Source organism: Microcebus murinus, chromosome 13 (genome assembly GCF_040939455.1).
Source record: "Microcebus murinus isolate Inina chromosome 13, M.murinus_Inina_mat1.0, whole genome shotgun sequence".
Lineage (NCBI taxonomy): Eukaryota > Metazoa > Chordata > Mammalia > Primates > Cheirogaleidae > Microcebus > Microcebus murinus.
The window spans coordinates 5,392,416-5,409,766 of NC_134116.1; the positions used below are offsets into that span (position 1 = coordinate 5,392,416).

General features: G+C 35.2%; 1 pseudogene; it reads left to right on the forward strand.

The window, feature by feature from the left end:
- Positions 1-15,317: 15,317 nt before the first annotated feature.
- LOC105864208 (non-histone chromosomal protein HMG-14 pseudogene) lies at positions 15,318-16,453 on the forward strand (annotated as a pseudogene).
- Positions 16,454-17,351: the final 898 nt, after the last annotated feature.

Sequence of the window (17,351 nt, forward strand, 5' to 3'; positions counted from 1 at the left end):
GTCCCCTTGTGCTTCAGAGATTTTCCTGCATAGAGTGAACATATCATACTTTTAGTCAATGAGAGAGAAATGCCAAGGGAGAATGGCCTTTTCTAAATTTAAATTAATGGTTTTCAATAAAATTTCCTGTGATCTATCAGATTCACATTTATTCTTTGTTGAGGTTTGGAATGTGGTTTGATACCTGAAGATGGAGCAGTCAACTTGAGTAAGTGTGAACACGCTAATTGTAAGACAATATCAGAGAGGGTAAATGCAAACAAATTAGTACCCCATAAAGTTCTTGCACTGTTTTATCAGTCCTGGACTGGTACCTATTCATCATGTACAAAACACAAAATACACACATTTTATTCAGATACCATACAAAAGTCTTTCCTTCATACAGCTGAATAGAAATTAATACCTACAGAAGAAAAGGTATTATTATATTTAAATTGTACCAACTTTAAATGTGTGAACATAGCCTGAAACCCAACTTTGTTGTACTTATTTCCAATCCACTCTACTCTAGACAGGATGGGTGAAAAGATAATATAGGCTGTAAAAATCCTGGATAATTTTAGCCAGAAAACTAGGTGAAATGTTTTCAGTTAAAATGCTCAAACAACTGACTAGCCAACTGCATTGCCACCTTTCCCAGTGCCTCAAACAGAGCAATCGTATAACTAGACTGATGAACTGAGTTGAAATCAGGGTGGTCTCTTGCACCTGTGGATCCGCTTGCCTGTAAGATCACCTATCTCCAGTAGATCTACCTAAATTGGGGTAATACTTTATATTTAGGCCTTGGAAAATGGGGATTCTGTGTTTAACCACAGTACACACCATGCTGATTCTGCCCACCACAGTCTCCCACAGCCATCTTCATCTCCAAGATTTGTTCTGGCAACATAATATTTTAAAGCTGTACCCACAAAGTTTTATTCATCCACCACTCCACCTATTTTCAACAAAAACTAATCTTAAGTCTGAAAATCTGACTTCTAGCAGTATTTGGTCTGTACTACTGTCCAATAATTTTAAATTATATTGACAGAATCCCACTCCGCTGATAATGAAAAACTGACCATAGTACCAAAATGTCCATTCCACTGCATCACAGGTGTCCATAAGATAACAGAAACTGTAGCTACCCTGAGACTTCCAGTGATTAAAATGAGCTCATTTTCAATCTTCTCTTCACATTCTAAAAGTGTTTTGCATATTTCCTTTCAATAAATCTCATTAACCTCTCTGAGAAATGGATATTGATCATATTTTACCTGTCTCCACATCTGGGCTATTGGCACTACTTTCCTTTTATTTCAATGAAGTGGTCAGAATTTTGTGTTTAAAACCAATAAACACCATAAAATTATCCAGTTAAAACCAATTTATCATTGCATTATAAACATTTTAACCACTCCTCAGAACCAACAATGTCCTGTGTGAGATGTTATGAAGAGGTAAGAGAAGGGAGAAAGATGTAGTCACAACATAACACAGGCAAAGAAAAAGAAGGGGTATGGTGCATATGTACCTATGCATAAAATGAAGAACAAAACTGCAAATTGGAAAATGAAAAAAGCAGAATACTTTTCCCTAAATTCACAAAAAGTCAGTTGTGCAGCCTCAGAACAGGTGTCCTCTCTCCATATTTTGAATTGATGCTGGTGCTCCACTCTGGATATTTCATTCTCTTACCTATATCTATAAACTCACTCTAATAGGAACATTTTTCTTCTAACTTTGAAGCACCTATTACACACACAGCACTGTCCTGTGTTTGTTTCTTTCACATAAATTTCAAAATAAGTACACAGTTTATGAAACCTCCCAGTTTCCACTTGAAAAGTTCAGCCCAGTAAATCAATACATTTTATGTCACTTAAAATAAGAATAGAAACAATGACAAAAATGTTTGATATAAATGAAGTTTCATTATCCAATTAAATATGGAGAACATAAAATATATTAGTTAAATATAACAAAATATGTCACTGAAGAAAAATATTCAGGTCTTTTAAGTCATATCTGAGCACCATGAAATAATGTAACATTAGCATAATACATGTGTGTATTACATTCAATGTAAATCGAAACAGAAAGCAAAGTTTTATGCATTTCTTTGGCCTGGAAAGACAGTATGTGCAAAAAAAAATGTGGAAAATTATATCAATAATTTCAAATTTAAAAAGTATGTTTTAAATTATATTCTCAGATAATCTTTATTATAACCATCATAGGCCAGGCACAGTGGCTCACACCTGTAATCCCAGTACTCTGGGAGGCTGAGGCAGAATTGCTTGGGCTCATGAGTTCAAGACCAGCCTGAACAAGAGTGAGACCGCTTTTCTACTAAAAATACAAAAATTAGCTGGGCGTGGTGGCATTCACCTGTAGTCCCAGCTACTTGGGAGGCTGAGGCAGGAGGATCACATGAGCCCAGGAATTTGAGGTTGCTGTGAGCTAGGCTGACACCATGGCACTCTAGCCCAGGCAACAGAGTGAGACCCTGTCTCAACACCCCCACCCCCCAAAAAACCCAAAACAACAACAACAAAATATCATATCTCAAATACAAAAAGCAGAAAAGAATACAAATAGTAACTATGAGAAACATTCTTCAAATTATAAGAATTTTAATTCCTTGAGAAAAGTAAAAAGGGATTACTATAAAAATCATTCCACTGTGCTACCCAAATAAAATATTATTTATATCTGTTAACTATAATCTTGGTTATGATGGGATTGTTTAAGAGAGATAAAAAGATAGCATTGCATTCATTATACATCAGTGTTAAAACATTGAAAAATTATTTTTATTAATTAAAACAAACTATTTTCAAACAATGCCTAAAAAATGCATTTGAAAATCCATTTATGATCATTGGTTAAAGTACAGTCACAAGAACTACAGAAACATTATTTTTCTTCTGACATATTAATGTTAAAGTTATTTCTCCATTTTTAAAGGAGTAGGGCTAATTATTTAGCGGAAGTTGACATGAAATATATATAACATTCCACACAGAAATTATCTTTGTTTTTCTCTGATATCAATGAAGATGCAATTACTGCTATTACATGAAATAGTATTTGAACTCTTCTAATATGTCTTCTATCACATCCAATAATACTCAAGTTTTTACTGCATTGTACTGTAAAGGCATCTCAATATATTAACTGACTGATCAGATTTTACTACTTGGAGAGCAATTGGTAAAATGATCTATTCAGAAAATTCAGAATGTTTCTTTCTTTGATATAGAAAAATAAAACTCTTGATATGTACCATAGGCGTGCATGCATCGCTATTTTATAATATAATTCAAACACAAAGAGTACATTTCTTTAGATTTTCTTCATGTATTTTTATATTTCTCAATATCCATCTATGACAAAATTGATATTAATGCTGTACACTTAATATAGAATGGTGTCCAGTAGTTCTGATGCATATTTTCATATAAACACAAGAGATTAAGGCATAGCATCAACTGATTTGAGGGCTATGTGACATCAATAATACCTGCTTTTCAAACAACTCAAATACTTTCAATACAAATAAGGTATTGACTGACTATAATTATGCCTGTCCAAATATCAATATTCTTGCTCCTTTGAAACATATGAATCAATTATGTCATTGCTTTGACTTTGGATTATTTTCTATAATAAACACTCTCGTTTCATAAGTTTCGAAGTGTCTGTCTTAGTCCTTTTTTCTGTGAATCTATTGATATAATTAGATGAATTTTAATTAAAGATTTCCCTTATTACATCAAACTCCTGGGCTCAAGGAATCCTTCTGCCTCAGCCTCCCCAGTAGCTGGGACTACAGGCATGTGCCACCATGCCCAGCTAATTTTTTCTATATACTTTTAGTTGGCAAATTAATTTCTTTCTATTTTTTTAGTATACGGGGTCTTGCTCTTGCTCAGGCTGGTCTTGAACTCCTAACCTTGAGCAATCCTCCTGCATTGGCCTCCCATAGTGCTAGGATTACAGGTGTGAGCCACCATGTGCGGCTTCAGTTTTATATTTTTGATAAAATGTTTTCCTCATTTATTACACCTATAGAGTTTTTCTACCATGAATTCTCTTATGTCGACTGAGATTTGAACTATGGTAAAAGGCTCTGCCACATTCTTCACATTTGTAATGTTTCTCTCTAGTATGAATGCTCTGATGCCGAATAAGACCTGAAGCCTGAGCATAAGACTGACTGCATGCTTTACATCTGTAAGGTTTTTCTCCAGTATGAATTCTTTGATGCTGAATAAGACTTGAAGAATGACTAAAGCATTTACTACATGCTTTACATTTGTAAGGTTTTTCTCCAGTATGAATTCTGTGGTGCTCAGTAAGATATGATTTATAGTAAAAGGATTTGCCACATTCTTTACATTTGTAAGGTTTCTCTTCAGTATGAATTTTCTGATGATAAATAAGACTTGCATGATGAATATAAGATTTGCTGCATACTTGACATTTGTAGGGTTTTTCTCCAGTATGAATTCTCTGGTGTGCAATAAGATATGAATTACAATGAAAGGTTTTGCCACATTCATTACATTTGTAGGGTTTCCCTCCAGTGTGAATTCTCTGATGCTGAATAAGACTTGAAGAACTAGTGTAAGATTTATTGCATGCTTTACATGTGTAAGGTCTCTCTCCAGTATGAATTCTCTGATGTTGAGTAAGATGCATACTAGAATTAAAAGTTTTACTGCATTCCTTGCATTTGTAGGGTTTCTGTCCAGTATGAATTCTCTGATGTTGAGTAAGATGTGAACCACGTTTAAAGGCTTTGCCATATTCATTACATTTGTACTGTTTCTCTTCAGTATGAATTCTCTCATGTTGAGTAAGATATGAATGACGTTTAAAGGCTTTGCCACATTCATCACATTTGTACTGTTTCTCTTCAGTATGAATTCTCCGATGTCGAGTAAGATGTGAACCACGTTTAAAGGCTTTGCCACATTCATTACATTTGCACTGTTTCTCTTCAGTATGAATTCTTTCATGTTGAATAAAATATGAACGATGTTTAAAGGCTTTGCCACATTCATCACATTTGTACTGTTTCTCTTCAGTATGAATTCTTTCATGTTGAATAAAATATGAATGACGTTTAAAGGTTTTGCCACATTCATCACATTTGTACTGTTTCTCTTCAGTATGAATTCTCTGATGTCGAGTAAGATGTGAACCACGTTTAAAGGCTTTGCCACACTCATTACATTTGTATTGCTTCCCTTCAGTACGAATTCTCTGACATTGACTAAGTTGTGAGATATGGTTACAAACTTTGAAATACTCATTACATTTGTAGATTTTCTCCTCAGTATGAATTGTCTCATATTGTTTTACACTTGATGATTGACTAAAGACTTTCTCACATTTATTATATCTGTATGAATTTACTCCAACATGGATTCTTTGATGTTGATTATGAATTGATGAGAGAGTAAAAGCTTCTAAACATTTATTACATTCATGAGATTTCTCCTGAATTTGAATACACTGATGGAAAATAAGCTTTGAATATTGATGAAAGATTTTCTCACATTTGTTACATTTGTAATGGTTCTCTGGAAAATTACTTTTCTGATGCTTTCTAGGGCTAGAGAGTTGGCAGGTGTTCTCAGACTTATAGCATGAATAATTTTTATCTCTAATATAAATATCCTGGGAATAATTTAGGGTGGCACCGTGGCTAACAGACATTGAAGTTTTATTATGGGTGTAATGTCTTCTCCAATTATATATTCCCTGATATTGCTTAAGTAATGTTGAATGGGTAAAGACCTTCCTGTACTGATCAAAGTCGTAGATTTTGGCATATTTTTGGTGGAAGTATAATAAACTTTTAACAAATGACTCATCACATTGATCACATAGAGAAATATTCCCTTCATTTTTAAATCTCAGATCTTCAGAAATATTTGACTGAACATTTAACCCAATTCTACATTTTAATTGTTCCAAATCATTATTTTCAATATGGCCTAGGTCATTATTTAAATTTTCCAAATTTCCTTTCAGATAAAATTTATGTTTCAAAAGTTCATATTGATATTTATTTACAGAAATACGTGGTTCAGCAAAAGTAATGGACATACATTGATACTTTTTCAAAAATGTTTTGTATTTTTGACATTTCCTATCAGTGATATTTTCATTATAGATAGTTGTCCTACATTTTTTGTGTCCATCATAATATATATTCTGCCCTTCAAACTCACCCACACTTTCCCAGTCTTTCTTTAAGTATATATTTTCAAGGCCACAAATCCCAAGCACCTCTAATGTCATTGTTTGGAATGGAGCTTCTAAGCACTGCTTTTTCCACAGACCTTGGGTGTAAAGAGAAAATATACCTGAAAAAAATTAAAAAAAAATAATAATAATTCCAACTACTATATTTGGGTGAATACACTTTATAACAAAAGTAAGTAAAATATCAAGCTGAGAACATCATGTAGGTGGAATAAAAAATCTGAGACCTTTGTTTCTTCACTGATGTATGAACTTAACGCAAATATGCTAAAGAAAAATCAACTGAGTTTCAGGTACCCCCAGTGGGTACAAAGCCAACAAGAGACAAGTTAAGAAAAAGTTCTTTACATTTGTGTGCCACAGCAGACAGGAGTCAGAAAAGATAAATAAATAAGTTTTACATTCCTTGTTTCTCCCTCAGGAAACAAAGGAAAGCATGCAATGTGTCCTAAAATCTAAGTTTTTCTGGGGCTATCTCATATGGAGTGTTAAAGGGAATACAGATATAGTTCAAATTACAGGTTGGGTCCACTGAGAAAAAAGAAGAATGCTTTTACAGAAACACTGCACTACCAATGACATTTGCCAAGGGAAGCAAGAAATTAAATGCTTTCTAGAGAAAAGATTAACTGTTTTTTAACGAAAAAATAAACAGTAGTCCAGAGAAAGCACATATTACTAACAGGTTGAAGAAATACCTAGTGTGGTTGAATAGTGTGAGGTTTTCCCATATAAAGCCATTCCACAAAGGATAGGATATGTAGCTCTTTTTAAAATGACCAAACTCTCAACAAAAATCACAATGCATCAAAGAAACATGGCTGTTGTTCCACTGCATGGTAAGATGATGATGTATAGTATCTTAACAGTAACAAATTGTACATTAAAAATAGCTGCAAGAGGCCGGGCGCGGTGGCTCAAGCCTGTAATCCTAGCTCTCTGGGAGGCTGAGGTGGGCGCATTGCTCAAGGTCAGGAGTTCAAAACCAGCCTGAGCAAGAGCGAGACCCCGTCTCTACTATAAATAGAAAGAAAGTAATTGGCCAACTAATATAGAAAAAAAAATTAGCCGGGCATGGTGGCGCATGCCTGTAGTCCCAGCTACTCGGGAGGCTGAGGCAGGAGGATTGCTTGAGCCCAGGAGTTTGAGGTTGCTGTGAGCTAGGCTGACGCCATGGCACTCACTCTAGCCTGGGCAACAAACAGAGACTCTGTCTCAAAAAAAAAAAAAAAAAAAAAAGCTGCAAGAGAGGCTTTTGAATATTTTTACTCAAAGAAATAATAAATGCATGAGGTAGTAGACACACTAAATGCTGATTTATTATACAACATACATATATAGAAACATCAAATTATACTCTATAAATATATATAATTATAATGCATCAATTTAAAAAATGGACTAAGACTAAAATATAAGACCTATATAATTGTAAAAATCCTTAAAAATATGTAAGAGGGAAACATCATGACAATTGGTCTCGGCAATAATTTCTTGGATATAGCCTCAAAAAATCAGGCAACAAAAACAAGAATATACACATTATACCACATCAGCGCATCCAAAATATTCCAAACATACTTAAACCAGAACAGAGTAGCTATTAGAATCCCCATGTACACTGCAGCATTATTCACAAAAGACAACACCTGGAGGCAACTCCAGTGTCCTTTTATGAATAAGTAGACAAAGAAAATGTGGCATATACTTATCATGGAATACTATTGTGCCTTAAAAAAGGACATCTTTACACACAATAGAGTACATAAGGATAAACCTTGAGGACATTATGTTAAATAAGAGACATTTAAAGAGACAAACACTGTATGAATATAGATATAAAATATCTGAAGCAGTCAAACACATAGAAACAAAGATAGAATAGTATTCTTTAGTACCTGGAGAGAGGTGGAAAGAACAATTTGTTGTTTAATGGGTGTTCACTTTTACTTTTGTTAGTTAAAAATGATACAGAAACCTGTTGAGAAATATGATTGAAGAATTAATGAAATGTAGCTCATAAGATCATTATTTTATTGTATAACCCAATATTGCTATATTAAAGACAGAAACAGGAGTTTGCAGGGTTTTGCCCTGAAGGAATGTGTGGACTCAATGGTTCACTTATTAGAGGCTGCTATCATGGGAGAACTCTCAAATCTCTGATAGGGATGTTTTCCAGGAAGGCTTCCCAGTATCTCAAAATCTGTGAGGTTCCCTGTGTCTTGAAAGATTAAGACAAGGCAAATATGGCCCACAGGATGGGAGCCGGAGATAATGAGTGCCCTTTGCCCAGAGATGCGCCCCGGTGGTTATAAACACCTGTTTATTAGGGATGGGCTTCCTACTCTGTCTGTCTACCTTTAGGTCCACCATAACTAATCAAAGAAATATTGAGTCACTATACCTGTTTTGTTTTACCTTTGTTAATTGACAACTACCTCTTAGAATTTAGAAGCTAGCCCCAAAAGACTTTGTACCTGTTTGTTCACCTAGATAGAAGCCCCTTAAAAGGACTTTTGACCCTAACCCACTACCTGTATCCCCTAGCAACTGCATTCCCTGAAATGCAAATATGTTACCCTGACAACTGTAATTGATGTCTGTGATTATAAAAACCTGTATGAATCTAACCATATGGCTGGCGTTTATGGAGATACGTCAGTCTCCTAGGTACTCCCCGCTGTGTTATATCTGATCTTTATATATATATAAAACTATAAACTATACCTTAGTCTCTGTGTATTCTCTTATTTCTCTCTGTTGCCTATCAATTTCCTTATCCTCTGTGGCGACCCCTATCTTAGGGACTTGGCTCTGTGGGGAGAAGTAGCTAATCTCCTTGCGGCCTGCCTCAACTACTCACGCCCCGCAACCAAAGAATGTGAATATACTTCTCACCATTAAAGCATGCACTTAAAAATGTTTGAGATACAATTTTATGTTTTTCACCACAATTAAAAATTTAAGACTATTTAAGAAAGACACAGTTTCAAAGTTTTCAAAAATTACCCTCAAATAACAAGTGTTTCTCTCACATAATTTAGATTCAAATGATAATTAGATTATGAATTTAAGACTGTTTCTTTGACTGCTCACCTAGACAGGAAAAAATAATCATTGACAACACAGAAAAGAAATATCCAAGATAAGTCATGAACAACATAAGGAAAAATACTTATACAAGCAGAAAACACACAGATATTTTTATAGGCCACAGTTATATGCTAAATTTATATATAAATTGGACTTCACATGTCTGTAAGTACACAGAGTTGAAAATGATCATCCTAAGTATATCAATTAAAAAGCAAAAATAAAATTATTTGATCTAATAAAACGTACGTCAAAAAAAGAAACAGTAATATAAAATTGAAAGCCAAAATAAGAAAACTGTTATGCAAAAAATACTGAATACAACACAGATATTATTGAAAATAATTGTTTACATATCTACAATTTTCAATTGTGTGCATCTGTCAAGAGAAGCACTTTAATTATTGCCTTTCAGTGTATGGCAGTAAATTTCACATAATATGTATCATAATCATTAATAAAATGCTCCTATAAGACAATTCAAATAAACATTTAAAAACTCTAGAAAATATACCTCATTATTTTATCAATATATTGATGCTATTTTTACACAACATGTAATGAGTATAGCATAGTCTTCAGAAGCTAAGTAAAGTTTTATGTTTTTAAATAAAGGAACAACTTAAATGTTATGAAATACTGTAAGAATTGCTGAAAAAAATAAACATTTTGGATAAAATTATAGCATAATTTAGATGTAGGCTGAGAAAAATAGATAAAATTTTAATGATTCCTTATTACATCCAGTAAACTTAAACTTACATTCAAACTATTTTTTTTTTTTTTTTGAGACAGTGTCTTACTTTGTCGCCCGGGCTAGAGTGCCATGGCATCAGCCTAGCTCATAGCAACCTCAAACTCCTGGGCTCAAGCAATCCTGCTGCCTCAGCCTCCCGAGTAGATGGAACTACAGACATGCGCCACCATTCCCGGCTAATTTTTTCTATATATATTTTTAGTTTTCCAGATAATTTCTTTCTATTTTTAGTAGAGACAGGGTCTCGCTCTTGCTCAGGCTGGTCTTGAACTCCTGACCTCGAGCGATCCTCCTGTCTCGGCCTCCCAGAGTGCAAGGATTACAGGCGTGAGCCACTGCGTCCAGCCCATTTAAATAAATATGGTGCCTTCTAATAATCTAATTCAATTTTTCCATAACATATAAACTTAAGCATTTCATTTCAGAACTTTTGGATCTAAAAATCGGACAAGTTTGACATATATTTCAAAAAGTGAAACATACAGGAAAAGAACGTAAGCGAGATAACAGACTAGGAGGTCCCTTACTTGTAACCCTCATACTGTAATGTAGCATCCATGCCAAAACAACACTGCTTTTCTGAGAGCTTTAAGATTCAGGTCTCAGTTTGTGATGCCCTGGTGGAGTGGAGCCCAAGACCAAATAGGACCATTTAGAGAGGTTGCCCATGTGACAGGTGTGCTGAACATAGTCCCAGCTACAGAATAAAAAGTGGCTACATCCTACTGTAGCCCTAGCTATAGCCTATTTTGTCTTGGTGTTGCAATTAGCACCATCTGCCAAGATATCTAGAAGGATTCATACCCACATGTGTCTCAGGTGAGAGGCTGTGATGAACTTGGTCTTATTGATTGTCCCTGAATCAGCCTCTAACCCACCTTCCTGACATTTTATCCATGGTCTGAAAAAAAGCTTCACCCATACAGTAATCTTCAAGAAGCAGCATATATCTGTGACCCTAGATGTAGGACAACCAATTTGACCTAAAAGTGGGTCTTGAAACAACATTATAAACTGGCTGGCTCTAGCTGCATGCAGCCACACTTTCAGGAGCAGGTTGGCTAATCTGGAAGCTGTCTAGAAGCACATATATCTGTGTCCATAAAAGCAGGCTTGCAAACATTAGTCTTACTGTGAATCTTAAGCACCCTTGTAACTCAGCTCTCTTCTCTGTCAGTCAGAGTCTGGGAGCAGACCTATTCACCTAAAAACCTGGAGGGAAACATGCTATGAATGCAGAAACAAATCTAAAGGCTTTGGTTTCAGCTGCAGCAGCCCTCTGAATCACTCTCTCATTTGTGATCAGGGATCAGACATGCCCATCGAAAGAACTGTCCAGTGACTGTGTGAGAATACTCCCAGGGAGCCACAAGGAGTCAAACCTGCTTCAAATCCATTTCATCAGCACATCCTCTGAAGAAATAACTGCAATTCCTTGTCTCAGCACCAGTTCTACTGATCACAATTCTGAACAACTTTAGTCTTCCCAGGGAATAGACAGGACTATGACTGCCTGATGCTCTGGTAACTTGTCTGCCACTCATGTAATCCACTGAAGACCCAATAGCAGTCTTGGGATCTGGTTCCAACCTCAACTGACTGCAATCTCAGTTAAAATCTTATTAGCCCAGTGATGTAATAGGAGAAGATATTTAACTCCTAAAACTAGTCTATAATTATTAGAAAAGATGTTAAATCCATCATATTCAGGCACATAAAAACAAGAATACACAAATCATGAAGAATTAGGCAAGCATGATCACCACCTAAGGAAAGTAATGAAGTTTCAGTAACCATCTGCAAAGAATTAGAGAAATAAGATATTGGAGAACTAGCTGACAATGAATTTAAAATAATCATCTTTTAAAGTCTTAAAGAGATAAAAAGAACACAGATAACAAAAAAGATTTATGTAACAAAATGAGAATTTTAATAAAGAAATAAAAATTATTAAAAAAACAAATGGAATTCCTGATGATGAAGCACACAACTGTAGAACTGAAAAATATACTTGAAAGCTTTAAGAAGAGACTCAATTATGCAGAAAAAAAATCAGTTAATCAAAAACAGGTTATCTGAAAGTGGCAAATAAGTAGAAAAAAACGAAAAAGTAAAGAAAGCATATGAGTCCTATAATGCATTGTGAAATGAACAAACATATGCATTCTAGGATTTTAAGAAAAGAGAGATTAAAAAATGATTAAATATGTAATATCTCAATACTCTCCAATTCTACAAAAGACTGTTGACATCCAGTTTCACGAAGCTCAAAATAAAGGAATAAAAATCTAAAGAATTTTGCGCTAGGAGACATAATTAAAATGTCAAAATTCAAAGACAAAATGCAAATCTTGAAAGCAGCAAAAGATAAGAGATTTTTCACATACAAGGAAATATCTTGTAAGATTACCATCTATAAGATTACCAACATATTTTCCAGCAGAAACTTTGCAGGCCAGGTAGGAGTTACACAATGTATTCGAGGAGCTAAAGGAAGAGTAGAAAAATACTCTGGCAACCAAGACGATCGTATTCAACAAAGTTGTCCTTTAAGAGATATCAAGACAATCTTAAATAAATAAAAACAAAGTTGATGTAATTTGTCACCAGTAGACCTATCTTACAAGTAATGCTAAAGGGAATTCTTCAAGTTAAAATGATGAAATGCTAACTAACAATATAAAAACAAAGGTATCACATACCCTAATACTGTAATTGTGGTGCATGAATCACTTTCAACTTCAGTATAAAAGCTACAAAAGTGCTAAAAATGAGTATAGGTACAATAATCTGTTAATGGATATACAATATAAAAAGTTATAAAATATAACATATATAGAATAAAATATGTGGAAGGGAATAAAGTTGTTGAATTTTTTTATGCATTGAAGTTAAATTGTTATCTTAACCAGATTGTTATATTTTTTTATGAAAGTCTCATGATAACCACTAGAAAAAATAAATTGTAGTAGATATACAAAATAAAAGAGAAAGTAACCAAAACATATATCAAAAACAAAACACGGCTGAGCGCGGTGGCTCACGCCTGTAATCCTAGCTCTCTGGGAGGCCGAGGTGGGCGGATTGCTCAAGGTCAGGAGTTCAAAACCAGCCTGAGCAAGAGCGAGACCCCGTCTCTACTATAAATAGAAAGAAAGTAATTGGCCAACTGATATATATATATATAAAAAAATTAGCCGGGCATGGTGGCGCATGCCTGTAGTCCCAGCTACTCGGGAGGCTGAGGCAGAAGGATCGCTCGAGCCCAGGAGTTTGAGGTTGCTGTGAGCTAGGCAGATGACACGGCACTCACTCTAGCCTGGACAACAAAGCGAGACTCTGTCTCAAAAAAAAAAACAACACAAAAGAAAACACAAAAGTTAACAAAACAGAAGGCAATATAGCACAAGAGGAGAGAAACAAAGGAACTATAAAATTTGTTAGAAAACAACAAAATCGGCCGGGCGCGGTGGCTCACGCCTGTAATCCTAGCACTCTGGGAGGCCGAGGCGGGCGGATTGCTCGAGGTTGGGAGTTCCAAACCATCCTGAGCGAGACCCCGTCTCTACTAAAAATAGAAAGAAATTAATTGACCAACTAAAAATATATATACAAAAAAAAAAAAAATTAGCCGGGCATGGTGGCACATGCCTGTAGTCCCAGCTACTTGGGAGGCTGAGGCAGGAGGATCGCTTGAGCCCAGGAGTTTGAGGTTGCTGTGAGCTAGGCTGACGCCACGGCACTCACTCTAGCCAGGGCAACAAAAGTGAGACTCTGTCTCAAAAAAAAAAAAAAAGAAAAGAAAAGAAAACAACAAAATCACAATAGTAAGTGTCTGCCTAACAACAATTACTTTACATATAAAGAGATTAAGTAATCCAATAAAAAGACACTGCTATAGACTAAATGTTGCCTCTAAAATTTAAGTTAAAATTTAATTGCAATTGTTATGGAATAAAGGTGTGGGATCTTTAAGAGGTGATTATGCTGTGAGGACTGTAACCTTATAAATAGATCAGTGCTTTTATCATAGGAGTGGATTAGTTATTTAGAGTTTATCATAAAGGGAGTTCTCACTGTCATACACCCTTTCTCTCCCTCATGTCTTCATTCATGTTATGTTATGCAAAAAGATATTCACCACATGCAAGTGCCATGCTATTAGCCTTCCCAGACTCCAGAATCATGAACCAAATAAACTTCCATTCTTTATAATTTACACAGTCCTTACATTCTGTTGTAGCAGAAGAAAACGGAATAAAAAAGGCACAGACTAGTTGAATAAATTTTAAAAATCCAACCATTATTGCTGCTTACAAGAGTGTGAATTTTGATTTATGGAGAAACATTGGGTAAAAGTGAAAGGATGAAAAAGGATATTCCATAAAATGATAACCAGAAGAGTACAGGGATAATTATACTTATATTAGACAAAATAGACTTCCAAGCAAAATCTCTCACAAAAGTCAAAGGAGTTTACTATATAATAATAAAGAGGTTAATTTGTCAGAAGGACATTAACAATTAAAAAAATATATATACACCTAACACTGGATCACCTAAAAATAAATATTAACAGAACTGTAGGGAGAAACAGATGGAAACATGGTAATAGGAATATTAATACTAAAAGGCCCCAACAGACATACAAATAACATTCCACCCAATAATATGAAAATACACATTCTTCTCAAGAACACATGAAAGATTTTCCGGGGTAGAATATTTAAGGGGAACAGGAAAAAAACAACAACAGTTTATTCAATTTGTGAAATTGAAAACTTTATCAAGTTTATTTTTTAAGTCACAATGGCATAAAGTGGTAAATTTATAGCAAGAGGAAATTTGGAAAACTCATATATATATATGTGGATACTAAACACTATATCCCTGAACAACCAAATGAGTCAAACAAGAAACCGAGAGGGAAATAAGAAGTACCCTGAGACATGAGAAATGGAAAATACAAAAACACAAAATTCCTGGGATGCAAGAAAAGTAGTTCTAAGACATAAGTTAATAAATTCCTATATTAGAGAAAAAAAGAAAGATCTTAAACAATCTAATACCCAAGGAATATGAACAAAAACAACAAAATAATCCCAATGGGGGAGCGACGGCAGCGGCCAGACAGCTCAGCTCCGCGAAGGCTCCCGGCGCGCCGCGGCCCGCAGGCACCCGGCACGCGCCCTCCCCGCCCGCCGCCAAGATGCCCAAGAGGAAGGTCAGCTCGGCCGAAGGCGCGGTGAAGGAGGAGGTAGCCCAAGAGGAGATCTGCGCGGCTGTCAGCGAAACCTGCTCCTGCGAAGGTGGAGGCGAAGCCCAAAAAGGCAGCAGCAAAGGATAAATCTTCAGACAAAAAAGTGCAACCAAAAGGGAAAAGGGGAGCAAAGGGAAAACAGGCCGAAGTGGCTAACCAAGAAACTAAAGAAGATTTACCTGCAGAGAATGGAGAAACTAAAACTGAGGAGAGTCCAGCCTCTGATGAAGCAGGAGAGAAAGAAGTCAAGTCTGATTAATATCATATACCATGTCTTATCAGTGGTCCCTGTCTCCCTTCTTGTACAATCCAGAGGAATATTTTTATCAACTATTTTGTAAATGCAAGTTTTTTAGTAGCTCTAGAAACATTTTTAAGAAGGAGGGAATCCCACCTCATCCCATTTTTTAAGTGTAAATGATTTTTTTTAAGAGGTGAAATCATTTGCTGGTTGTTTATTTTTTGGTACAACCAGAAAATAGTGTGGGATATTGAATTATGGGAGGCTTTGACTGTCTTGGGTGTCAGCTTAACATTCCATAGATGGGGGTTAGTTTTTATATCCTATAATATAAAGCATACTAAATGGCAATATGGAGTCCCAGGCCTGCTTTTAATGTCTTGAACATTTTAAATTACTTCTATTCCCATGTTTTTTAGTAGACTTGTTTCCTAAAGAAAACCACTCCTTGATCATGGCTGTCTCTGTCAGAATTGCATATATTCTGTAACATCTTTGGTCGTGGTAGTCCTGTTTTTCTAATAACTTTGTTAATGTGCTGTGAAAGATTGAAAATTTGAGTATGTAGTATATATGATAATAAATTGTGAATTGGTGGGACTTATGTAACAGCTTATCAACATTTGAAGATACTGGTACTTGATACCCTCTTAAGGAAAATTTGTCTCCAAATTTTAAGCTGGAAAGTCACTGGAATAACTTTTAAAAAGAATGAAAACAAATGGCTTTTTAGATTTTCGGTACGTATGTTAAGAATTGTGTACAATTTGAAATGTCTGTACTGATCCTCAACCAGTAAAATCTCAATTACAAAAAAAAAAAAAAATAATCCCAATGGTGCATAATGAAGGCAACAAAGATTAGAGAAAAAGAAATTAAATAGAGACTAGGAAGACAATCAAAAAGGTCAAAAAACTAATTGTTTATATTTTTAAATGAGAACAAAATTGATAAACTTCTGGCTAGACTGACCAAGGGATAAAAAAGAGAGGACTCAAAAAATTAACATGAAAGAGAACATATTGCAACCAACACCAGAGAAATAAAAAAGATATTAAAAGACTACTGTCAACATTATATGAAAACAAATTAGATAAATTAGAATAAATAAATTCTTACAAACATTCCACCAAGATTAAACTATAAAGAAATACAAATACTGTGCTAGGTGAGGTGCCTCACACCTATAATCCTAGCACTCTGGGAGGTAGAGGTGGGAGAATAGCTTGAGATCAGATGTACAAGACCAGCCTGAGCAAGAGTGAGACCCTACCTCTACTAAAATAGAAAAAATTATCTAGGCATGGTGGTGTGGGCCTATAATCTCAGCTACTCAGGAGGCTGAGGGAGGAGGACTGCTTGAGCCCAGGAGTTTGAGGTTGCTGTGAGCTAGGCTGATGCCATGGCACTCTAGTCTGGGCAACAGAATGAGACTCTGTCTCAAAAAGAAGAAAAAGAAAAAGAAACAGACTAATGAGAAAAGAAACTGAGACAATAAATAAAAATCCCTCAAAAAAGAAATCTCAAAGCATTAAAAAAAGAATTAATGTCAATCCTTCTCAAACACTTCCAGAAAATTAAAGAGAGGAAACTTCCTTCATTTTACAAGACCATCATTACCCTCATACTAAAGCCAAATAAGGACACTACAAGGGAAAAAAACAGGCAAAAAAAGACAAAAGAAACAAACAAACTACAATCCAATATTCTTGATAAAGATACAAGAA